The sequence below is a fragment of the Amphiura filiformis genome, chromosome 4 (genome assembly GCF_039555335.1).
Source record: "Amphiura filiformis chromosome 4, Afil_fr2py, whole genome shotgun sequence".
Lineage (NCBI taxonomy): Eukaryota > Metazoa > Echinodermata > Ophiuroidea > Amphilepidida > Amphiuridae > Amphiura > Amphiura filiformis.
Window position 1 is genome coordinate 29,432,414 of NC_092631.1, and position 27,116 is coordinate 29,459,529.

Sequence of the window (27,116 nt, forward strand, 5' to 3'; positions counted from 1 at the left end):
TTGCGCTTGTTGGAATCTTTTTGCACATCGTATAGGCCAATTAATTTGTCACTTTTAAAACTGGACCTTCGTCTATTCAATTGCTTGTAACTTTTCTTCTTGAGATTGGATTCAATGTGGTGTCATAATGTGCAGGATTAGATAGTGCATCTATTACAAAATTTACCCCAATATGGTTAAGTTTTGAAATGATTGTGCTTATTTTTGCAAGTGTAACTTGGATCGGGGGCTCTCAACTTTAGAAGTGACGGGTATGTGCCTACCGGTGTCGCTAAGTAGGGGCCTATCGGTAACAAAGCGTTATTTTAAAAAGGGGTCATTGGGTACAAACAAAATAAAAAGGGTCATTAGGTATAATATTTTGAAAAAAGGGGGTCATTGAGTATAAGATTTCAAAAAATGGGTCATCGGGTAGAAATTTTTGAAAAAAATGGAGCAAAATTTGAAAGTTTTGACATTATTTTGTTGCATTTTGATGATGTTCTTCTAGAAAAAAGGGGGCATTGGGTAGCCGCAACCAAAAAGGGGGGTCATCGCGTATGACTTAAAAAAAGGGGGGTCATCGGGTATGACTTTTAAAAAAAGGGGTCATCGGGTATTAGTCGAATTTAAAAGAGGGTTGACAGGCACATACCGTCGCTTCCAAAGTTGAGTGGCCCCCTGGGGTAAGGATACTTTCTTAGTGCAGTATATTTAGTTAATATGTTGCCCTTTATGAACATAAATTATTCCTGTGGACATTTTAGTGGTCATCTTGACTTGGTGACTCGTTCTTTTGCACCCTCAAAACGATAACTTAGAGGTGACAATGATTGAAGACTACGATTACATCAAAGACAACTTTCAATGTTTCAAATATTTTTTCAATAACATTATCTGAGGCTTTGTGGCTGATTATACTGTACTTTGATAAATACTAATCCAAATTTTGCCTCTTAAGTGACGGTGTACCATATATATAAGCTTTTCATTGGATTTGGCAGCCATTTTGAAAAGCGTCCTCAACTGTGACCTCCTGGTAGCTACCTATTGAAATCTTAATTTAGCGTTACATTACTGTCATCAATACTTAAACCAAAATCTGGTCAATTATACCTCATAATTGACTATGGTAACCGTATAATGCTTTTCTTTGAATTTTGGTGGCCATTTTGAAAAGCGTCCCCAACTGTGACCTCCTGGTACCTTCTTATTAATATACCGACTTATTTATACATTACTTTCATAAATACAAATCCATAATCTAACAAATTCTATCTTTTATCCGCCTATTTTAAGAGCATAATTTCTTTTCATTGGATTTTGGCAGACATTTTGAAAAAAGCGCCCTCACAGGAAAGTTTTTAGGATACATGATTTTTACCTTATACATTCTTGTTCCTCAGTTTCTCCTTTCATGTGTGGGACCTAGCTCATTTTTAACCTGGTCTATTTGGCCGTTTTTCAGCATAGCTGTATGATAGGTAATAACAAGATGAGCAACAGCTTCACTGAGAGACGTTTTTTCTGGCAACACTGTCATTAAAATATTATCAAATCGTGTCTCACTTTACGGTGTATTGATGCCAATTTCTTTGGGTACATTATCAACCCTAATCAGGATTTTCAGTGAAAGTAAATGCTCAAAATCCATATTTTACCACACTACCTTATAATGTCAACAATCCTAAAAAGTTCAAAGTTTCTGGCAACACTGCTCTCCAGTAAAACAATTACCAGAACTTTTTTTTTATAGATAGGTAGACCAATACCTTATCTACCTACCCTGCAAAAAATAATTTAAAAAAAGCACCACTTTGGAGGTTACGTCATTTTTAAAAAGATCTTTTTTTTTCATAATTAAATTAATGAAAAACACCCCTATTTTACAAAATGGTATCTACCATATTGAAATAATTAATTGTTTTGTTTGCTTCATTTTTGGAAAGTACAAGGATGGATACTTCATTGTATGGGAGAAGATTATTTTAATTCACGTTCTTCATACAGAAATATGACCTAATATTTAAGCATTTTTCCAGTTGTGAAAAGGGTAAAAATAGTGAAAATTGGGTCAATTCATATTTTGGCAAGTTACCATGGTAACCATAGATGAAGAGGTAAAATTTTAACCAAATTTATACATGTTGACTCAATGTCTAACCATGTGCAATGTATAAAGAAAATCGATTTTTTGAAGTCTGCCACCACATCTTTGATTTTTATACACAAGGTCTCTTAAATGCTTCAGCTTTTAAGTGTTTTGTTTTCAAGATTCTAAATGTCTTGATTCACATGCATGTTTTATATTTAACATTTAGTCATTCCATGCCAACTCACCCAGTGGTTGGCAGGTGACCCCTTCAGAATTTGATATTACTCCATCAAAGTGTTCCATTTTGGTCACAATGAATTCACTGAAAACGGCAACTTGATAGTCCATGTCGTTTTTGCGCTACAGCCTCTGGAAATTTTGCCAGGACCCCCCCTCTTTTGCTCTTGCTCGTCACGCCGCTGAAAAGTTGTGTGTTTATTTCGTCATAATTTTGTAACAAAAGGTGGTATGAAGCTACAAATTACTATTCTGGGTAACTTTCACCCAATATTTCAGATTCTGCCATCAGTAACATTGTATCTGCCCTACTTTTGACACACGGAGCCACTCAAAATGCCCTTTTGACATGCGGACGTGCTGAAAGTCCATGTTTGCGCCCTCATACAACCCATTATGCAGCACCTCGCTATATTCCAATTGCAGGATTGTAATATCTAGGTGCGTATGTGCTATTTCAAGCCAGCATAACATTTTTATACAGTTAGTTTGGAATTAGATGGGGTTAAAAGTTGGGTCCAGAGCAAAAAATTTCAAAATAGCGCCCTCTCCCATGGGACGGTTGACCTTGTGGACAGTTCGCCAAGGTCAAGAAACTTACATGATAGAATCATGTTGATCCATCCTTACTGTGTGCCAAATGGCAACTTCCTGATGAAACTCCTTCATAGTTAGGGAACCCTTCAAACATTGCCCATTTTCACCATTTCTTCAGCCAAAAGTTGCCGAATTCAGCAACCAATCACTTAAAATTCGCAAAATATGACTAAGTATTTTGACTAAAAATTTTTTCACACTTACAGACTATCATAGATGGAATCAGCATCATCTAAAATGCATTCACACAAATTTCTATGAGACATGTTAGGTGACCCCCCATTGAAAAAAATTACAACTTAGTCAAATTTTGCCCATTTGGAGTGAAAGGCTGCTGAATTTGGCTACTTTGGGCTAAATTTTGTGAAAATGGTCAATGTTTGAGGGTTCCTTAACTATGAAGGAGTTCTGTCAGGAAGTTGCCATCTGGCACACTTTAAGGATGGGTCAACATGATTCAATCCTGTTAGTTTAATGACCTTAGCGAACTGTCCACAAGGTCAACCGCCCCTTGGGAGAGGGCGCTATTTCAAGATTTTTTGCCATGGACCCAACTTTTAACCCCACCTAATTCCAAACTTATTGTTTAAATATGCTGTTCTGGCTTGTAGTAGCACATATGCACTTAAATATTACAATCCTGTAATTGGGGCATTCTGGGATGCTGTATATTGGTTCTAGGAGGGCGCAAACATGGACTTTTCAGCACTTTGGCATGACAAAGGGGCATTTTGAGGGGCTTAGTGTGTTAAAAGTAACGCAGATACAGTGTTTTTGGTGGCAGAATCTAAAAATTTGGGTAAAAGTTACCCAGAATAATAATTTGGAGCTTCATACCCTCTTTTGTTACAAAATTATGAGGACATAAACATGCAACTTTTCAGCTGCATGGCGAGAGAGCAAAAAGAGCAGGGTCCTGGCAAAATTTCCAGAAGCCAGAGCGCAAAAAACGATATGGACTATCGAGTTGCCGCTTTTCAGTGAATTCATTGTGACCAAATGGAACACTTTGATGGAGTAACATCAAATTCTGAAGGGGTCACCTGCCAACTTTTCAGAAATTTGGGTGAGTTGGCATGGAATGTGTGTAAGTTCATGTGTCTTCTTTTTCAACATTTTGCCCTTTGCAGCATATTTTACTGTCAAAAAATAACTATTTTTCCTTAAATCACATTTTCAGGATTTATTTGTGTGTGTGTGCATGGATTAGGAGTTGTCCATAGGTGTGTTTGTTTTAATCATGTATTAAATAAATCTTAATATAATTCCTTGCATCCACATCAAAGAAACTTTCATAAATGGGACAAAGTTTATAAGAAATCGAGGAAAAGCCACTCAGGGAAGCATGTTTTGAAACTTTGTTTATGTTTTGTAATGACTTTACCCAGCAAACACAAAACGTTTTCGACATCATTCGCAAAAGGTTATAAAATTCAGAAAACGTTTAAATGTTGGGTTATATAAAGGGTATATTAAGAGTATAAAAAGTTTTCATAACAATAAAAACATTTTCTGATAATCTACTGGCCAGTACACACAAAATGTTTTACAGAAACTTTAAAATGTCGGGTTATATAAAGGGTATAAAAACGTTTTAATAACATTCCAAAAACATTTTTGAAAACTTGATATAAAACAAAACATTCTATACAGAATGTTATATTGGGGTTGAAAAATGTATGTCCAAAATATTTGCAATAACGCTTTAAATACATTTTCATGACTTTTATATAACTCCGACATTTAAATGTTATTAAAACGCTTTTGTAAAAAAAGTTTTAAGAACATTTCTGTGTTTGCTGGGTGCAAATATTTTAAAATAATGTTATTTAAGTGTTGATAAAATATTTAGCAAAAAATGTTTGCAAAAATAGTTAACAATAACATTTTGAACACATTTTAAAAATATTGTTATAGTGTATTTTCATACAAACCGTTTTCATGACCTTTATATAACCCAACATTTAAATGTTATTAAAACGTTTTGAAAAAAAAAAACATTTTAAGAACATTTCTGTGTTTGCTGGGTGCAAATATTTTAACATAATGTTATTCAAAATATTTGGCAATTCGTTTGCAAAAATAGTTTACAATAACATTTTGAAAACATTTTAAAATATTGTTGTAGTGTGTTTTTCATACAAAACGCTTTTAAAACGCTTTCATGACATTTATATAACCCGACATTTTAATGTTATTGAAACGTTTTTACCTAAACCAAAAGCCAAAATGTAACTTATTTAAAACGTTTTTGTGTTTGCTGGGTAGTAGATTATGTTTTGCTCACAAAGTTCTATTACAGTCCTAATGTATGATTTCCTTCAAATAATACTCAAAATGCTGAAATATAATTTGCCATTTAAGGGGGTACTACACCCCTGCCCAATTTTGTGCCTATTTTTGCATTTTACTCAAAAATTATAGCGCATTTGTGACAAGTAAGATATGTATATTATAGGGGCAAGGCCTACAACTACTGCACTGGAAATTTCATTTCAACACAGACAACAGTTGTGGAGTAAAGCAGTATTCAGACTTTTATTGTATCGCATAATATTGTATGCAACATATCTCGTTGTTTAATCTATTGCCATTCTATTTCCAGTAATGTTTAAGTTCTAACGAATGTTTGATGACGAAAATCGATAATATATTTCTACTAGATATTACATGTAACATATTATCGATTTTTCGTCATCAAACATTCGTAGAACTTAAACATTACTGGAAATAGAATGGCAATAGATTAAATAACGAGATATGTTGCATACAATATTGTACGCATAATACTGGAGTCTGTGGAGCGCTTTTACAGTCAAAAATGAGGGAAAACCAATATTTGATCAATAAATCAATAACTACTTGCCTTGAGTTGCTGAATTTTCAATGCAGCAGTTGTAGTCATTGCCCCTATAATTAAAGCCAAGAATTTTCTGCTTTACAAATGCTAAATTCCGCTTTTCTCCGCTTTGTAATTTTAGCACATTTCTGACATAATAAAATTTCACAAGAATCTTACTTTTACTGTAGTCGCCTTCAAACTGAATTGAAGGACAGGCGTTGTACGGTAAATCTATGACGGATTTTACTTTATTTTGATGAATTTTGAAGACCCATTTCATTTAGTATTTTATTTATTTATTTTCAATTGTATTTTTTTTTTTTTTTTTAGGTCATTTTTGCTTTTTTTTTTTTTTTCTCAGAAATGCTTTCGCTTTACCTCCAATTCCGATTTTATGGAATTTCCAGAACGCTGAAAATTCTTGGCTTTACCTATAATATACATATCTTACTTGTCACCAATGTGCTATAATTTTTTTAAAAATGCAAAAATAGGTACAAAATTGGCCAGGGGTGTAGTACCCCCTTAACATGCAGTTCTATTGGATGTCTAACTTTGCTCTGTTCACCTAACTCAACACAACAAACACAACTAATTTGGCTGACTCCATTTAGTTGCAAGTTAATGTGTAAGCATTACAAATATGGCAAAATCAAGTTTAAAAAAGATTAGCCAATTTCATGTTACATATCGTACATTATGGCTTTAATAGTACGCATGTCCACTAAAAATTGAGGCACTTTTAAATTGACTCAGACCTAACTTATTGGCTGGGAATTGATGAAAGAAACATTTTGGCGTTAAGTAATCTTAATCGGACATGTCATTACAGAGATATGGCTTTCGAGTGTCACAGTTTTATATGGCTGATAGAACATGTTAAAAAGTTTAAGTCCAAAAAGGAATACTAACAGAAAGTGCAATTTTAAGGTACTTTTTCTTAATGTATTTATTAACTAGCATTTTCTGGAACATTATATTTGCTTATACAACATGAAATAAGATCATCCTGAAAATTTAAGCGATTATGTTGACATATAACTAACAATATAAGACCCCAAAACCCATGGTTTGTTTGGTGGAACCTCAAGCATGATCATAGATGGCTGCCATGGAAAATATCTCCATAGAGAGCTGAACAATAAGTGCATTATTTCAAATGAATAGCGGAAGTCTTTAACATTGTTCAATCTTTTAAGATCAGCACATTTTATCTTCAAAAATGATTATATTTCATCATGACATAAGTTTGGTAACATTAAGGGCTGGGGTATGAACGTTTGGACAGTATTTATTTTGGGACATTAGAGCACATCAGACATATCGAATTGCATTCTGAATACGAAGAATGTCATTCTGATATCAAATAATTTTGATTTTTGAAATTGCAATTTAATACACATTTTATGGCAAATCATTAAAATTGATATTTTGATATTTAACAGTACTTGAAGTAAACTTTATAAATCTGATGATTTATACTTAAAGTATATGTAGGTGGATGAAAAGCCGACGATCAATTGAAAATTTGTATCTTTCGTATTGAAGATATGGATTTTTTTCCCAAAACACCAAAAAAAATTAGGTCGCTTTTGGGAAAAAATCCATATCTTCAATATGAAAGGTCAAAATTTTCAATTGACCGTCGGCTTTTCCTCCCTGCTACATACACTTTAAGAATATATCATTAGATTTATATAATTTACTTTGAGGACTGTTATATATCAAAATTTGAAAAATATCAAATTTTTATAATTTGTCATAAAATTTGTATTATATTGTGATTTTCAAAAATGAAAATTATTTGATATCAGAAAGACATGCTTCAGATTCAGAATGCAATTCGATAGGTCTGAGGTGCTCTCATGTCCCACAAAAAAATACTGTCGAAAAGCAATAAACGCTCATTTTAATCACTATCAATTTTGAAAAAGTTGCTCTAACTCAAAAGGTTATCATATACTGTGTGTGCGTGGAAGCCATGATGTAGCATAATCTAAAATGGACATGGTGGTCAGAAGTACTTAATTTGAGATGGGTTTTGGAAGGCTTAAACATTCTTTAATTCCTTAAGGGATCTGAAATGAGCGTTTTGACAGTATTTTTTGTGGGACATGAGAGCACATCAGACATATCGAATTGCATTCTGGATACGAAGAATGTCTTTCTGATATCAAATAATTTTCATTTTTTGAAATTCAGGATATAATACAAATTTTATGACAAATTATTAAAATTTGATATTTTTCACTTTTTGATATATAACAGTCCTCGGTAAATTCTATAAATCTAATGATATATTTTAAAGTGTATGTAGCTGGGAGGAAAAAGCCGACGATCAATTGAAAATTTTGACCTTTCATATTGAAGATATAGATTTTTTCCCCAAAAGACCTAATTTTTTTGGTGTTTTGGGGAAAAATCCATATCTTCAATACGAAAGGTCAAAATTTTCAATTGATCGTCGGCTTTTCATCCCACCTACATACACTTTAAGTATAAATCATCAGATTTATAAAGTTTACTTTGAGTACTGTTAAATATCAAAAATATAAATTTTAATCATTTGCCATAAAATGTGTATTACATTGCAAATTTCAAAAAATCAAAATTATTTGATATCAGAAGGACATGCTTCGTATTCAGAATGCAATTAGATATGTCTGATGTGCTCTAATGTCCCACAATAAATACTGTCCAAACATTCATACCCCAGCCCTTAACATCCTGCACATTTTGTCTTCAAAAAGAGTTAAATTTTATGAGTACAGTCCAACCTCTCTTCTCCGGCCATGATGAGACCAAGCATTGTCCGGATAAGTGAAAAATCCGGATAAGTGAATTACATGTAATTCTGCATTGACTGTCCCAAGTACTTAAATGGTGACAACAAAATATTGTTTAAACATGGCATTATAACAGTAAAAGCTGGCTTTAGAGTGCTTATTGCAACATAGATGTCATTCTAATTAAGCATTCAGAGCATGGAATTACCTGTGGTAAATCATCAAAAACATATTTCCCTGTGAAGATTTCACATCCGGATAACAGAGAGATCCATATAAAAGAGGTCCGTATAAGAGAGGTTGGACTGTATGTATGTTTGCTTGTCTGAATCAATCCAAATTTGGAGATAATTGCGTTTCAACACCTGATGCCCAGAATGGTGTCATTTTAACGTGTTGTAGTTCTCATCTCATTAATTTTTTCTTTAAAAATAGTTTAGTTATGCATCACGTGAACGGAGTTTTGTTGTTATCTTCACTGAGAAATACAGCCATTTATAAAATTTTCGGTCAAAAAAAGTTGCACTTTTCTACATAGGCTTTTTATGCATGACTTTTGGTTTCAGATTAATCAAAAAGGAATGTTTTTATTGGTTTTTATTAAAATAACTTTATGAGAACTTAAGATGTTCATGAATTAATTTGAACACATTTCAAACATGTTTTATAGTTCAGTGAGTAATCATATATAGCCATTTATGAAATTTTATTTATCAAATGTTGCACTTTTCTAAATTGGCTTTTTGTATGCATTAAAATGCATAAATTTAACACGTTTTTCATTCTAATTAAACTTATTAGGAAGGAACAACTGCAACTTCAATGACAAATCTTGTGTTCATTGATTAATTTTACCAACGGACCAACAGATTCCTGGTTAGATCTTTTATGCTGGATCCCTATACACTCATTGGTCATTCCTCAAATGGTTCAAAAACATTTATATGGGTGGCCATAATCAAGACTCAGCTAGTTATAAGTGGACAAGTGAGGGACAACACCACCTTAAAGGAGTTTGCAGCAAATCCTGCAGCATGCAGGGCACCAGCTTGACCAACAGCAGAGAAGAACAATGCTTGGAAGCAATCTCACATGAAGGAAGGCCTATTTATTATTAAAAGACATTAATAAGCTGCAGCATTAATTTTAATTTATTCACTGAACCGGAAAACTGTTTTTGAACGTGTCACACCTAACCTAAATCAGGAAAAGCTTAAATTTAATTTAATTAAATTATGCTTCTTTTTGATTAAATATTACTCACAAAGGGAAAAAATTGTCAAACACAAATTGAAGCATTCAAGCCTATGCAGAAATATGCAATTTTTTGGGGGGCCAAAAAGTTCATAAATGGCTGCATTTTGCAATGATTATGAGCAAAAGTAGCAACAAAAAAACCGCTAACTTGATGCAAAACTAATTCATCTATGTTCCAAACTTTATAACAAGATAATTTATCAAGCCGTTTTTGAATTATACTAAAATGTCTGGGGGGCTTACTTTTTAAACTGTTTATAATGTAATTCTCAGTGAGCAACAACAGAATGAGCATAATTATAGAAGCAATGCATAATTATGATGATTTAAAGATAAAAAGATTTTATTGCCATGCATGTAAGCTCATGTACAACCACCCCAATTGATACATGCAATTGTATTGTGTATGTTTTCCATCTCATTGGCAAGGCAATTACATCAGTGTGCTTGCCATGGGATGTGCAGCTTTGAATTGCGAGTGTTTGTTCCAAGGGAGACATAATTACACACACAGTTATACATTTGTAGATCATGCCAAAATAGATGCCTCATCATGTTGATGATGCCAGAGCCTTGCTAAGACAGATTTGAATTGTACATCTGAAATCAAGAATATGAAATTGATATAATCATGATTTTTTATCCATATATTGTTGATAATGTATTTAACAACTCTTCCTATGCCTTTGTACCCTGAGCCAAATGTTGTTAATCCACGATGAATCCACACTTTTCATGTAGCGTGACTGAACACAACGGAAGTGCGCATACGCGTTACGCTCTGAGCGCATAAAATTTGTCATGGCCGGAGCTTGGTTTACATGTTGAATTCAGTTGGAGAAAGTGGCTAAACATTGCTGTTTTATTTTGTAGTTTTATTGCTGATATCATGCAACAGAGAAATCAACAATCTTCTTGTAAGGTTGAGTAGCAATGACCAATATAATCTTGTGAATTAGACGATCTTTGTTGGAAAGGATTCAATCATGTTTTGCCATTTTCATCTCCGTTTAACGACTCGCCTCCGCATGGTTTCCTTCGTTCGGGCTGCTAAAGCTGCCTTCGCGAAGTAAACCATTATTGTGTGATATCCTGTTGTGTTTAATATGAAAATGTTCAATTCCCTGGGATCAATATATACATGTAATTAAATGCTCTTATATATGAAATTCATAGAGGGTGTATGTACATCCTCCCACACATTTACTAAATCGAGGCGTTATCATTACACTCATCATTACCCTGACAAACACATTTTCTTAGGCGTGTATCCTTTGTGATCCTCGCATTTACTAATTGATATTTTTTAACTCATAAATGAATTGTTGGTGAAAAAATGTATTTCCTAACATATTTTGCTGTAATAGAATTCATGTATGAGTATGAGTGATGAAACAAACTGTCTTAAACTTGTGTAATTGTCAAAATATAATCACTCCGTGCACGATTTGTAGTTCTATTCAGAACTGAACAATCCTTCTTTCATCTCGTGATTTTATTTTGACCATGACACTCATAGACAGTTAAAGTGGTATGTGGATGTTTCTGGAAATTAGGTATAATTGAATACTTGAGTACCATAACGTAAACTGATCACTATGCCAGTTTGTTTAAAGGCTTCAGAACCAAATTTATTTGATCTCTGAATCAAACGTCAATGATACTTCAATGCTTGAACTAACAATAATGAGAATTAATGTTACATTTGTATTGGTCAATATGAATAACATGGACAGTATTAATAACATGCAAAGAGGTTCATATGTTATCACAATTAGCAATAGTCAATTTATTGATTTCATAAATGATATCGATCAGCCAAACATTGATAGTCAATTGAAAGATCAAACTAATTTGTTTTTATTGCCTTAGCTGTTTTCATAATACATCAATTTATATTTTCCATGTATCTTATTGTTTTTATCAATAATCAATGAAGTTAATGAGCTAAACTGACTGGAAAGGTTCATAATTGTAGTTTTGCCAATATTTGGCTAAATTCCATGCAATAATGTGCATGGTATTTTTATCGTGCATACAATTGCCTTGAAACTTGGTCAAAGGGTTTCTTATATATTACATAATCAAGTTGTCCGCTAATTTGCATAATATAGAATTATGCAGGTTTAATGATGGCTAGACAATATACGGTAATAACAATAAGATACAAAAATAGAAATTGATTTATGAAGAAAACCATGTCCAATTTGCTTCACACAGCATAATTATAGTATTGATCAGTGCACTTTGCTCTACTTGCTTAAAGCCATATAACATTTGCTAAGAAGAACGCCCTCAAAATTTTTTTAAATTCACGTTTTTACATGATTGTACTTTTAAAGTAAACAAAGATTCTTTGCAAAAATCAAGACTTGCTGTAGTTTTGCCAAAATCCGTGATTTTGAATAAACTGCCGGAACCGTCGTTTTATTATTACGATAGAAATATTAGTCGAACGTGTATTTGTTGTTCATAACACAGTACTATATGTATACGTACACAACGTGTGCACGTGCGGGACACACATGCCAGAGGATTGTACTGTATTACAACCGCTGGAGTAACATGCATTGGCGCTAGTAGTAAATTCCAATTTTCTTTGCTTTACCTCACTTGTTCGGCTCAAAATTAAAAGGGGACATATCTGACAGTAAAACCCTAGAAACCCTGGAGCACACAGCAGATAGGCCGTCTCACTCTTTATTTTTATTTGGCCGTTAGACATTTACGAAAGAATAAAATCATTACATGTTTAATTCGGCGGCAGATCCACCATGAGCTGTTTCCTCACAGGGATCACTGAATGGGCCTTTAAAGCATGCGCTATGTTATATGCCATTCTACCATGCTTAACAATTTACAATGTGTGGTGTGCCAACTATTACAAAAATAGAAGCTCTGCTGACTGACTGGGTACGGACAGAGCTAGGTAACTAAATGAGGTTATTTCATTGCTAACAGGGCTAGAGGGTCTTTTTCACTGCAACAGGCTCCAAATAGTTAATTGTGACTTGTTTTCAAGAAAGTTCCCAATGTCTGCACAATACAGTTTAGGAAAAGGGTGTCATTCAATGGTTGTCCTAGTTTGAATAGACCAATACATTGTTTCATTACGTTGTCATTAGTGGAATAATAATGTTGAGAATAATGAAAATTATAATGTTTAGCTAAATCTACAACAAGACAAGTATAAAGTACAAATAAAACTATCAACTTACATTTCAAAGAAGCAATTTTATTCTTTGATTCTTTCTGTGATACATATAACTTTTCCATATAGCATAACCCTCATAACTAAAGTGCCAAATTCACATTTTGGCAGTTTTGAGAACTTAATAATAAGAGAACAGGTGCTTTAAAGGTTTATTTTGTGATCCTGGCATCCTCTTTTTATGACACTTTTCAGCAGATATCCACAAAAAAAAACTTGTTCCCCAAATTTCAGTTGATTCCGATTTTGCATTTGCGAGTTACACATGATTATGTGTATTATACCGTTCCATGGGCCACTGTGTTGTAACTTTCAAATTTGTCTAACAAATTCATTTCCAAGATTAGTTTCTACATAAACATTCTGTATCCAGAAGGTACCCCAGTGGTATAAAAATCTCTTTTTTGTGGGGGGATGAGGCTGTGGATCACGAAATGCCCCTTTAATTCTCCCAGTGTAAACCTTCACCAACGAATATGTGTCAGCTGTATTTCAGACTCAAAACTTGAGTCCAAACACTGCAAGGTCTATCTTGTTCCCCTGATAACCTACTTGTAGAATATTTAATTGAGCATCTTAAAGTACTTTGAATATAAATGCTTTAAACAGGGAGGTCATACTGCAAAGGCACAATATACATGAGACTAAATGTGAGCAATCAGCTATATTTAGCCAATATTTTGTGCAATATTGAATTTTTATGATTACATGCACGGTTCCATTGAATGAGGCTTTGCCAAGTTGAATGGAACAATATTTCACTGAATGAAAATATTCTTCCTATTGAACTAATAAAAATATTCAATATTTGTTTACAATAATATTGATAATGTCACAAATGAACAGAAACAAAGAGTTAAAATCTTATCAGTGATGTAGAAAGAAACAGAATGACATTTATAGCAATTGCTTGAGCAGCTAAGAATCTTTGCTTCTAGATATTCTCCAATATTGGATTATTTCCATACATTAGCTATTATGATAGGTTTTCCTCTCACTAAGTACTTTTTTGTCAGCGTGGGCACAATGTTGATCTCACACAACTGAACTGAACATGTTCACATGTTCATTGGTACATCGAAGAGTTACCAACACCAGTGTGGGTCAGCAAGGTAAAGGTACTAATAGTTTGTCTCTTTTCTGATACACATATATTGATTTAAAGCCCACACCTTTTTAATTGTTTGAAATCCTTGAAGTTCATTTTTTTTTAAATTTGAGACAAATAAAGAAATGCGAGTTGGATTAGATAGCTATAAATTTTATAAATTTTATAAGCGCCTTTCTCCAGATCTTAGAGGACTCAAAGCGCTGTAATTTCGCTGCAATGGTGAATCATCACAATCAGATCGCATCAACTAGGTTGCTGCCGAACGGCGGCGCACACCTATCCGCATTTAGATTGTAACATTCACCAATTATCTGTGCAGCTCCCCAAATTTCATTGGGTGAAGGAAGTTTTTGATAACCAAACAACTAATCACCGATTTTTGCGTTACAGGAGGAAACCGGAGATCCCGGAGAAAAACCTGCGAGAGGGCTGTTTTGAATTGGTCGAATTATTGTATCCTGTGAAAATTTATTGGCATCATTTGTTACACAGTTATTTTAAAGCGGGCTTGATGAAGAATTAAAATATCACAGTTACACTTAATTTTGAAGGAGTGGTTTCTGGAGTTCTGATGTGCAGCGGGTTCATAAAACAACACATATCTCAAGAACCACAGTACATGAATTAATCTAGACAATGACAATTCATGTAAGTTGAAAGATTATGACAACTCTAAATAGTCTTAAAGCATGTCAGGGTATTCATGGTCATTCAACATGTTCAACTCCCCCCAAAATAAATTTTCATTGTTTAGATTAGTGGTTAATGAAGACTTTAATGGGTATGGAATGCAAAACATGCACTTTCAAAAATTGCTTAAGGTATTGTGGTTCTTGAGATATGGGTTGTTTTATGAAGCTGTTTCTTTTTGACAATCATTACATCAGAACTCAAGAACCATAAGACATACAAAAGTGCAACTGTAGTATTTTTATTCTTCATCATGCCTGTTTTCAAGTAGCTGCAACAAATGCCAGTGGTCATTACTATTCACATGATACAATGATTTGACCAATCCACAACAGCTAACAAGGAAAACATGGGGGATTTTGTAATCCATAGCCCCCTACCCCCCATCGTCTCATATGCACACTTTTCTAATAAAAACGTTTTTTAAACCACTAGAAAGCTTTGTCTCTATACATCATGTTTATGTACCAAATATTTCTTCCTGATCAATTCGTTAAGCAGAAATATCACAAGTATAAAAAAAATTGTTTGATTGGCGTAACCTAAAAAAGGAGTAGGTAGGCAGGGATTTTTTTAAACTTTTAAAGCTGTTAATCGCGTAAATTTGGGGCCTTGGGAACCTTTTTTATTTCTTTTACTTTTAACTTTATCTATTTATTTTTGTATTACTAATTATTCTTTTTTTGCAAAAAAAAAACAACCAAAAAGCTTGGGTCAGGCCTACTTTTAAGGTCAGTCGTGTTGTGCCAATCAAACAATTGTTTTTGTTTTAGGCCTTACGTTCTGGTATACCAGAATGAAATTACAACACAGTGACGTATGGAGCAGTGTAATACACATAATCATGCATAACTCGCTAATGCAAAATCAGAATAAACTGAAATTTTAAGAATACGCTTTTTCATGGATACTGAAAATGCTAGGATGACGAAATACTCCTTATAACCATGAATTGCTTTCTAATGTTTTGCATTGTGTGACACAATAATCTGTCTGTTGCACACATAGTGACTCAAATTCCCTTAACAATTGTATTTTCTTATAATGTTGTTTGTTAAAATATGGCATACTACATTGGATTAAAATTTTAATAATAGACAAACTATTAATTTTTTTACCCTTAAAATTGTGTTTTGTTGCACATTGTTTATTAAAAGATGGCATACCACATTGGAATAAAAAATTAACAGACAAATCTTTTAGCCTAATAGGAATGAATGCTTAAAAACCATGAACGTGCATTCACGGTGAAATTCCACCTATGTATGGAAGTATATGTGACCAGCTCCAACAACACCCGGAACAAGTTGCCAGACACATCTTTTGAGTTATAGGCCTTTAAGCTGGTACTACACCCCCTGATAAATTTGTGGCTAATTTTGCATTTTTTTACAAAAAATAACTACACACTGGTAACAAAAGTTATGTACATTATAGGGGCAAGGAATCCAATTACTTAACTGAAATTTCAATGATTCAAGACAAGTTGTTCATTATATATGTGAAGAAATTAGGTACGTTCTAGCGGTACCACTCTTCTTGTTATGTATATTATAGGGGCAAGGAATCCAATTCACTGAAATTTCAATGATTCAAGACAAGTTGTTCATTATATATGTTAAGAAATGAGGTACATTCTAGCAGTACCTCTCTTCTTATCATAAATAACTTGTTGCAGGGCGTAGCATCATGAAATTTTAAAAATCCCATATGAAAATTGCCAAAAAATGGCTTGTCCCCCCCTTCCCCAATCAGATACGGTGCCCCCCATCATGGTCGGTGCTCCCCCATGTGATGACCCACGCTATGCCACTGACTTGCTCCTTGTCTTGAGTCTCTGAAATTCCAGTATATAACTGGATTCCTTGGCCCTAAATATACATAACCTTTGTTACCAGTGTGTTATTATTTTTTGAGAAAAATACAAAAATATAGTCACAAATTTATCAAGAGGTGTAGTATCACCTTTAAGATGACATTCCCATAAAAAATAGATCAAATTTTGGAATTCTTGATTTCATGGTATTTGACTGTGGGACTAAGTGGACTTTCAAATCCTTGAAAGTACTAATCAAAAAGAGGTTTATTTAATCAATAAGTAACTGTTGAGCTGTGATAATCCTTATTCAATCCTGTGTAAAGCATGTCACTATTTGGCCCATTACTATATTCAGTTTTGGTGTTTTCAAAACTACTGTTTATTCATAAGTTCATTGCAATTGATGACAAAAATAGACAAACTTTTGCCATGGCAAGTTTAAAAAGTTAACTGTATGATTTGATCTCAAATATACGGTCAGATATAGTATCATGATATGGGTACAGCAAATATGTATAGCTATCTCCATTCTATAGTCGACTTGAAATAGGCAAGACTTGTTTATTTTTAATACTGCATGATATGGGACCATAGAGTGCCAAATCAATTAAAAAAAGCATGTTAAATTAGTATGAAAAGTGCAGTTCACGTATGTGGAGCTGCGCCAGCCAGCTATGCATGCGTACGCCATTCTATATCAATCCATGATGTTACAAGTCCTGCCTATTACGAGCTGATCATAGCGTAATTTTATTATTGTACATAGAAATGAGTTTCACTTTGAATACAGACCTTTGCAGTGTCACCTGATGACCAACAACAAAAATAAAACTTTGAAAGGACATTTCGTGATTTTTAGTCTGAGCATATTTGCAGACACTTTTTAGCATGGTACATAGATATTTTAGTAAACTGGCTTTTCAAATTACCCCATCTGGGATGATAAATGAAAAATGTACCTTAACCTTTATTTGGAATTTGTCACCATGTGATTTAGTATGCAATTCTGTTTGGCATAAGAGCATTATAATGTTATTATAGTAACAAAACATTGCAAACACAAAATAAGCCAAATACTGTCACAGATCAACATAAATACCTATATTATAGTTACAGCTTAATACGGTGCATGTATGGCACAATGCTTTGTTAACATCACGGTGCATGGCACGATCTTAGGGCTGCAAGAGGTGTCACCTGGAAAAAATATGAAAAGAGGAAAATAATTGTACTACTTGCACCTTATATTTGTACACTGGGGGTATGCAACTCACCGACACACAAGGAGGGGGAGAGCTGGAGAACTAGAGAGGGACAGACAGAGAGAGAATGAGAGAAAGAGAGATAGGAACAAGTGGCATTGCCAGGGGCATATGCCTCCAGTCAGAACTCTTTCTCCCCAGTTGTCCACCCCAGAAAAAAAACATAATTATGAAAATGTCCAGTGTTTGCTTGCGCAAAAGTACGTTACCCTCCCTGAAATTGACTTCCCCTCCAAAAAAAAACTCTAGTGCCGCCACTAATCGGAACAGATTCAAGTCATATAGATAGACTTGACTAAAATCATAGAAAATAATACCCCCATCTTCATCATGAAGAGAGAGATAAATAGAGACAGACAAAAAAAGGAAGTAAAGAGATGCAAACAGACTGAGAGGCAGACTTGACTAACATGATCAGGAAACAATGCCTTCATCATCTACTCCATTTTTTTTTCAACAGGACAAGAAACACCTTCAACTTCATCCATCCATATTTTCTTCACCACCTTTGAATGTACAAGGGTTATTCAAAACGTTGTGCCTCAACCCTCATATCTGAAAATGGCAGCCCTTTCATATTTTCCACAGTTATGATATAAGGGCAGGCCCTCTCAACTGGCAGCGCGTGCACCACTTGTGACAATTGAAGTCAGTCGAAGTGGCACATGAAGTGGCGCACGGTAATTTTAATTATTATTTTTACATAAATCTTAAACAAAAATGGGGTGAAAAATACCCAATCTGGGCATTTAAAAACCTTAAAATCTAGGAGCTTCCAGGGCAATGCCCCTTGGACCCCAAATACAGCTTCACCACTATACCTCAAGTTATTATTCGCTATGCGCACGCGCTAACTCGCAAAGTCCTCCCTTAACATATTGGCACTTCATGATCTCTCAAATTTTCTTTTGGCACTTAAAATAAACTAGTTAGAAGGCATGAGACTACAAGATTCCCATTGCGGCTGCCTGCACAGGTACGCCGTCACCAAGGTAGCGGGCTGGTACATGGAGAGTATACCTACACAGCACCAATGATGCTTCTGCACATTACCCACCAGCAGTGGTACTGTACTGGTACTACATTGGTACTCCCCTTGTACTGCACAGTACCAGCCAAGTACTGGTGGGAGAGCGTGGCGCAATGGTTAGGTACTTGCCTTTAGTGCATGAGGTCCCGGTTCAATTCCCAGTGGTGGTGATTTACTGGGATACTGACTTGGATAAAAAAGATCTGAAATTAATTGGCAGCATTTGTAGATTAAATTCAGACTTCCGCTCTCCCCATGGTTCATTTAGAATTGTGTAAATGAATCATGATAGTACCCTGTCCTTAGGATTGGATGTTAAGCCGTCGGTCCCGTGTGCAGAGAGCCATTACTGTACATGTATCTCGCAGCCAGTTTCGAAAAGAGTAGGGTTTTAACTCCTGACAGTTCCCAACCCGTCCCGGTATTCAAATGGACCCCAATGGAAATAAGCTTCAATGTAGGCTTTCTTGGGTTATCCAGGCTCGTCCAAACCCGAACAATTAAATCAAATCAAAAATTATATAAGATCATGCTTTATGTGTTAAAATGTCTGCATGGATATGGACCAAATTATCTCATTGAATCAATTTCATTGTACAACCAAACTTGTCCTGGCTCGCATTCTGCAATGGACACTAAACGTCTCTCTATACTAAAAGTCAACCATAAAGGCCTGCAATCAGCTTTTCGACAAGAGTTTTTCTCTCACCGCACCTGCACTCTGGAACTCACTTCCATTTGAACTCCGTCCTGCTGTTTCTCTGCCAATTTTCAAGAAAGGTCTCAAAACATTCCTGTTCCCTCAATAATCTGGTGGCTTTGTTTCAGTTTGCTGTTTATTTTGCCTTTCAAATGTTTTGTGTTTCCATCTTGGCGCCATGGTCTTTATGAAATGGCCCTATAAATGCCTTGTATGTATGTATGTATGTATGTCCCATAGATTTTCCAAACGGGAAAAATACGATATCTGCAGAAGGAGGGTGGTATGAAAGTCAAACAACCACAAAACAGTGTAAATTTATAACATTATACCAATAACTCAATTTCAGCCAAAAGTGGATTTGCAACAGAGCGCTTCATAGGTTAATTACGTTTCCTATTTTAGATGGTATCATTACAGTTTAATCAATTTCTTGATAAATATTTGATGTTTCTCTGTAAACATTGCTTAATTTGGCCTTAGGGCCACAGTGCTTTTTTAATCAAATGAAATGTAATGAATGAGTGATTAACCATCACATACCTTGAAAATCTATACCCATTGATCTACTACACAGGCCAAAACAATACTAAAATGGTTATTTTTATAATTGTACATGTAGGGCGAATTTCTCGACGGGTGGCTTAGCAGTTGGCTAGTCTAGCCTCAAGGCTTAAGAGGTCGTAAGATCAGGCTTAACTGAAAACATGTTCCCCGAAGCATGGCTACCATAGCCTCGAGGCTTCGTTAGCCTGTGGGCCAGGCTTGTAGGATTAGCCCCAGGCTTCGGTAAAATTTGCATTTCTTGAAATCAGTCTTCTGTAGCCGTAGTCTACGCAAGCCTGTTAGGTCAGGCTTACAGCGGCTTTTCTTGGCCCTGCCTCAGAGCAGGTCTTGGGTCGTAAGCTGTGGTCTATTTCAATTGACAAATTGCTTAAATTGTAATGCAAAGTTTTTCTTTCATATTTTTGAGAAATCGAAACAGATGCTGTCTTTCATTCAACATAAAGTAAGTAATAATTATTGTTCGATTTAGTTGAACATTTCAACATTTTAAATATAATAATAAATGTTGTGAGCATCTTCAGGAGAGGAATGATCCTTTTCTGAAGTATTCGGATACCAAATTTAAATCGCTGCTGCCGATTCAGTAAAGACAATGTATTAAGGCCTACTGATCTGCTTGGCTTGAACCTAACTTGTAACGGTCAACAAATAGGAGCAACCCTCTCCTTCCTGTTCAACAAATATTGCTAACCTTACGATATTTTGCTATACAAGAAGTGCCCCCCCCCCCCATATTTGACATGTCCAAAAACCTTGACGTTCCACATGAACTTGCTCTCATGCTTTCCTCTTTTTTGCCTGAGATTTGCTTGCTTTCAATGATAATAATGGCTATATTTGTGAACGGACACGTTTCGCTAACATACCCGAAGGAACAGTTCTTGAAACATTTGAATGATCAAGAAACAAAACATTCTTTTTTTTCCCTCCTCCTCCTCCTCATCCTCATCATCATCAACTATACACTCATGCTAAATTCGCAAATAGAACATGAAAATATCAGCAGTAGATAGCACGCAAGATGGTTGTCAAATGCTTAGTTATGTTTTTGTTTTTGCACCAAAATTATCCTTAAATAATGTTATTTTACTTTTGACAAACATGTGTATGATTGTGAAACAATTTTTGCTTTAGGCCTACTTTTAGGGGAATCAGTTTCCTTTTCTGTAGGCTTGCAGTTTGACCCTTTTTGAAATGCAAAGAAAAATTAATGAGTCAAGTAAAAAACATAGAAATATCATTCATGCAAGCAGGACTCATAATAATTAAGTAAAGTGAAAATAAAATAATACATAAAGGACACAAAAAACAGAAAAAATAGTCTTGCATCAAGTTGTGTACGGTGTAAGCCCAAACATAAGACCGCCGGTTTAGGCTAGTCTTTGTGCTGATATCATTGCGATAATAAGACGGTAACCTTGTTAGTACGGTAAACCGTGACGGACAACAATTAAGTCGCTGGTAGAAAGGGACGCGGTTGTCAAGCGTTAAGCCTGCAAGGCCTCTAAGACCAGGTTGAATTTGCGTTCAAGAAATCCAGCTACAGTTAAGACTCGGGCTTCGAGAGCAGGCTAGGCTTTAGCCTCAAGGCCTCAAGGCCACCTTAAGCCTATCGAGAAATTCGCCCGTAATGACTTACCTAAAAGGTTAGTAATTCAATATAAATTGGAGTTTACACGAAATGTAAATACCCGGAATACTTACCTCCACTGGCTCCTTCTTTCTCGCCTGATACTACATAACCAATATGCGCCACTGCTCTGTGTTCTATTAATTGCAAACAAGAAATACATTCAAATATATTTCCAAGAAACTGTGAGAGATTTAAATTAAACTAGATGCCACCCAAAGTAACAAGATTCAGACTGCCTGCCCTCCAGTAAAAGGAAAGTCAGTTTCCTAACAAGTTTCAAGTGGCACTAGATTTGCTTGTTTCTTGCCCAGATGAACTTCAAGCAAATATTTCCAAGAAACAGTGTGAGATTTAAACTGAAAAGAAACACATACCTCAGCATATCAAATGGACATTTCGACTGTCTGCCTTTGGGTCGAAATAAAGGCAAATTCCTAGATTTCCTTGTTCTTTGTCCAGAGGAACTTTAAGCTATTCATCGTTGTAGTGCGATGTTAAAAATTGAGTCAATGGGTTGCTAACAGGTGTACAACCCATGCAAGTCTTGAGCACAAATCAGATGAATCACTCACTACAACGGCAAATTAAAGTCAATTTTCTTTAATAAGTACAGCTAGATGAACAGTGTGCGGGGTCAACTGCTGCCTTGCTGATTTCCATCCTGACTGCAAAGCTATTCATTGAATTCAGTATTTCCATTTAAATCACAATTTGCATTTACATAAATACTTACCTCCACTGGCTCCTTCTTTCTCGCCTGATACTACATAACCAATATGCGCCACTGCTCTGGGTTCTATTAATTGCAAACAAGAAATACATTCAAATAATATTTCCAAGATACTGTGAGAGATTTAAATTAAACTAGATGCCACCCAAAGTATCAAATAAAAATTCAGACTGCCTGCCCTCCAGTAAAAGGAAAATCAGTTTCCTAACAAGTTTCAAGTGGCACTAGATTTGCTCGCTCCTTGCCCAGATGAACTTGAGCACATTAAACTCAATTTTCTTGCATAAATGCAGATGAATAGTGTTTGTGGGGTCAAATGATTCTTTATCAATTTCTATTCTGACTGCAATAAGCTATGATTGAATATAAGCTAATATGTGACCGTACACCACGAATGAGCCGTAAATGTCCTCAATTGTATTCTGAGTTACAGTGTAAAATGGGCATGAAGGTCATATTCATAGGTATTTCAATTTGGTGCTACGTGTATCTCATTAAATGAGGTACAAGTAGCACCAAATTGAAATACCTATGAATATGACCTTCAAGCCCAAATTACACAGTAACTCAGAATACAATTGAGGACATTTACGGCTCATTCGTGGTGTACGGTCACATATAGTATGTATTTCCATTTAAAATACAGTTCATATCTACATAAATACTTACCTCCACTGGCTCCTCCATTGGCTGCACACACGCCCTGTGTATTGCTTTGGCTTCTATTAATTGCAAACAAGAAATATATAAGAAAAGTATTTCCAAGAAACAGTGTCATTTTTAAACTAAAATGAAAAAAAAAAAAAACACCCCAGTGTATCAAGTGGACATTTTGACTTGTATTGTCTGCCCTTGGAAAATTCCTGCTGAGGTTTGACTGGCCCTACATGTAGGTTTAACTCACTGATGTAAACAAAATCAGTCAAAGTCACTATATTAAATTGCTGCATATTTTCTGGTAATTTTGGCTAAAATGTTGCCTTTTCCACCTTTGTTAGCAATTTCTTGCATTATAAAACTTTGAATTACACTCTATATTATTGATATTCATGTCTTGAATTTTAAGCTATTTGGAGCATTCAAAGAGAAGAAAATTCCCATGGAAACAGCCATTTACACCCATTTTTGTGAATTTTACTGGGAAATTTTACACTGCTTAAAGTGAGCATTAATGGCCATTGCCATGGAAATTGCATTCTCTTTGAATGCTCTCAATACCCTAAAATTAAAGAAGCCTTGTTTATTAATAAAGTTACGGTGGTACTACACCCCTGGCAAATTTTGTGCCTATTTTTGCATTTTTCTCAAAAATGATAGCGTATTGGTGACAAGTAAGATATGTATATTATAGGGACAAGGACTACAACTACTACACAGCACAGACAACAGTTGTGGAGTTACAGTCAAAAATAAGGGAAAATCAATATTTGATCAATAAACAAATAACTACTTGCCATGAGTTGCTGAATTTTCAGTGCAGTATAGTTGTAGTCCTTGCGACTATAATATACATATCTTACTTGTCACCAACGCACTATAATTTTTGAGAAAAATACAAATATAGGCAAAAAAAATGGCCAGGGTGTAGTACCACCTTAAGTGTAATTCAAACTTTTGGAATGTAAGAAATTGCAAAAAATGGTTAAAAGGGTCCATTTTTGGCTAAAATGACCAAAATCACTAAAAAACATGCATTATTATGAATTATGATTTACTTTACTACACAACTAGATGGCACAGCTGTGTTTGAGCAACACACATATTTGCCAACACTGAACTGTAACCCGCCATAACAGACCCTTATCCCACTGTGACACCGCTTAAACGTGCCACCTCTTAAAACACCATAACACTCCTTAGCCAATTGTAATATCATACACCCCTTAACCCTAACAGGACGGTATACTACAAAATACTACTTGATATATGGTCGCATGTCATGAATTGGTCATCTTTTGTGTAACATGATGTAAAGTAAGAAAAATATCACCAATTTTGATTCAATTCAACACAACTTTTAATGAATACATTTTAGATCATTATAAGTATATATTTCTGGAAAGCTTATATTACAAGGATGCCAAATCAACAAAGCATAACATCATAATACAGGGTGGGTGAGAAATATACAGGGTGGAACAACAACAAAATTAGCATCTTTATTGTCATGGTGAACCCCATATTTTTCCTTTTCTGAAAGCTATGTAGTTCAAAATAAATATGGATTCAGAAAGACATTGCATGGGTCCTTCAAACAAAATTAAGAAGAAAGAGTTTAGTATCCCTTGCGTTAAACATACAGGGTGGTCAAAAATTGTAAAATAATTTCACAATTTTTATGACATTTTTCAATCAAAACATTTTCCCTCCATTTCTGGCACTAAAACTAATAGCATAATTGAATTCCTCATCAAATTTCCTTAAAAATATGTGTTCTTTTGAATAAGTAGGGTGACTCGGGCAAGAGATAGGCCATTTAGAAATGTCGGAGCATAGTATGCACACTTTGTACAGTAACATATACGGAAAACTGTCTTAATTAGCATTTAATTAGGCAATTAATTGGTTACATCTTTTGTTCCAGTTGATGTACTATGAGGTAGATCTACAATCCAGGATGATATATTTGCAATTTGAGGTCCATGCTAGTTGTACTTTTCAAGATACAAAGGTTTGAAGTTCGCCATATTTTCACAATTTTGTGTATAACCCTATGGGGCACTCCCGAACCGGCTCTCCCGAACCGGCTGCTCCATTGACACATCTTACATATTGAGGTATAAATCTCAAAGTACTTGTCCAATTGACTTGGGGTTTTTTGTATTTGACAAAGAACATAATTATCTACAAAATGACATCAAACTTTCTACAATAGGTACTATACTTTTAGAATAAACCTAACTTGAAGTGTGAAGAAAGCGTTTTCATGTTACGGCTGCTCCATTTTTGGGTGACCTATTTGTGACATGCAACCATATGCGCTGTTCGTGCATGCATCCCACGTGGTGTGATGACGCAATCGCTCTAAGTGATATAAAGGCACGGTTTCGCTGGCCAGCGAAGCCCAAGACCCGTGGCAAAGTGTCCCTGACCAAGCGCTTGGCATGCGAGGGGTCTCGGGTTCGAATCCCACCAAGAGCAAACAACTTCTTTCCTTCTTTTCTCTCTTTATTCCTTCCTTCTTTCCCTTCCCGTCGCCAAAAAGCCCTTAGGCGGTTAGGGTTAGAGCCATAATGTGTGATTTGCTCCACAGCAACACCCTCAATTTTTCTTGAATTTCTACTTGCATGATTATGCCGAGTGATGAGCCTGATGTATCAATGAATCAGTGATGTATAAATTATGTACATATCACTATCTTCATACTGTACGTCTGATATTATACATCCCAGCTGCGTAAAGCTCCCCAGTAATTAATACAATCAGCGAGCTAATACACGCACTGTATGCGCTGGAATGAAATAACAATTTTCTTCATTTTACCTCGTTTGTTAGGCTCAAAATTAAATGGGGACAATGTAATCAGTGAAAACTAACATATGAATCAATATCTTTATGCAAATCACACATTATTGCTTGATACCCCTTAACATAATACAACACACTTCACATATGATAGCATCTCTTAATCCTCCAACACTCATTTACTCACTCTGACAACCCTTAACCCACCTGAACTGATTGTATGTGCATTGTGAAGACTTGTGTCTAAAGCCAGTATCATTGCAAATTATAGCTAGCTACCAAATTAGTGATAATTGGACTATACTAAACAATGATGTACATATTTTGCTTTTTATTACCTATGAACTTAGATCTGGGGTCACAGCTACTAGGCCATCAGTGTACAATCTACCAAGAAATGTACCATATTTTTCAAGCTTTGGTAATTTTTGCTTAACCATATACCATCCAAAGGGCTTATTGGCAAATACAGATTAGTTCTGCATGCTGATACATCGATCTTATATTAAATGGGCACATTGATATTTCCATACGTGCTGCATTTATTTAGTTATATTTTAACCTAGACATTATTTTAGGCAAAAAACAAAATATTTCTCCCCCAGCCCCCACTGAAAAATCATGCACATAAAACAAACTACAATGAGATTATTGATGAGATTCATCAGGATCGTTCAAAAGTCAATTAATTAAATGAGATTCTGGTTACAGATCAAAAAAAAAATTGGAAGTACTCACTCGAAATATTTCAGTTCCAATCAGGAACCTTGTTCACTCTGCAATGACTGGAAGTGGTGTTTCTAGATGTCGGCAGTCCTAGGTGGCTGTGATGACGTCGCCACTTTTGTAGGTTGCCTGAAAAATAAGTGCCAAAATTTCACAAGGTTCCTGATTGGAACTGAAATATTTTGAGTGAGTACTTCAATTTTTTTTTATCTATAACCAGAATCTCATTTAATTAATAAACTACAATGAGACATGGGATCTCACATACCACCCACACTTTTCCCTGGCTTTTTTTTTCAATATATGAGCACAAATGCTCTAGCTCATTAACCGCAACGACTTGCCATAAAATGACAAAAAGACTTTCTGCTAATATTGT

At 35.0% G+C, this 27,116-nt stretch overlaps 1 protein-coding gene and 1 long non-coding RNA gene across 2 annotated transcripts in view; both read right to left on the minus strand.

Moving 5' to 3' along the window:
- The window catches only part of LOC140149768 (NXPE family member 4-like), a 118,304-nt gene that overhangs the window by 59,926 nt on the left and 31,262 nt on the right, over positions 1-27,116 (minus strand). The gene's annotated exons all lie outside the window — the stretch shown is intronic.
- Positions 14,069-26,866, minus strand: LOC140150777 (uncharacterized). Its single transcript, XR_011858845.1, has 5 exons — positions 26,750-26,866; positions 23,216-23,268; positions 22,550-22,612; positions 21,888-21,950; positions 14,069-17,821 (listed from the first exon to the last, which is right to left on the minus strand). It is a non-coding gene; the product is annotated as an uncharacterized lncRNA (long non-coding RNA).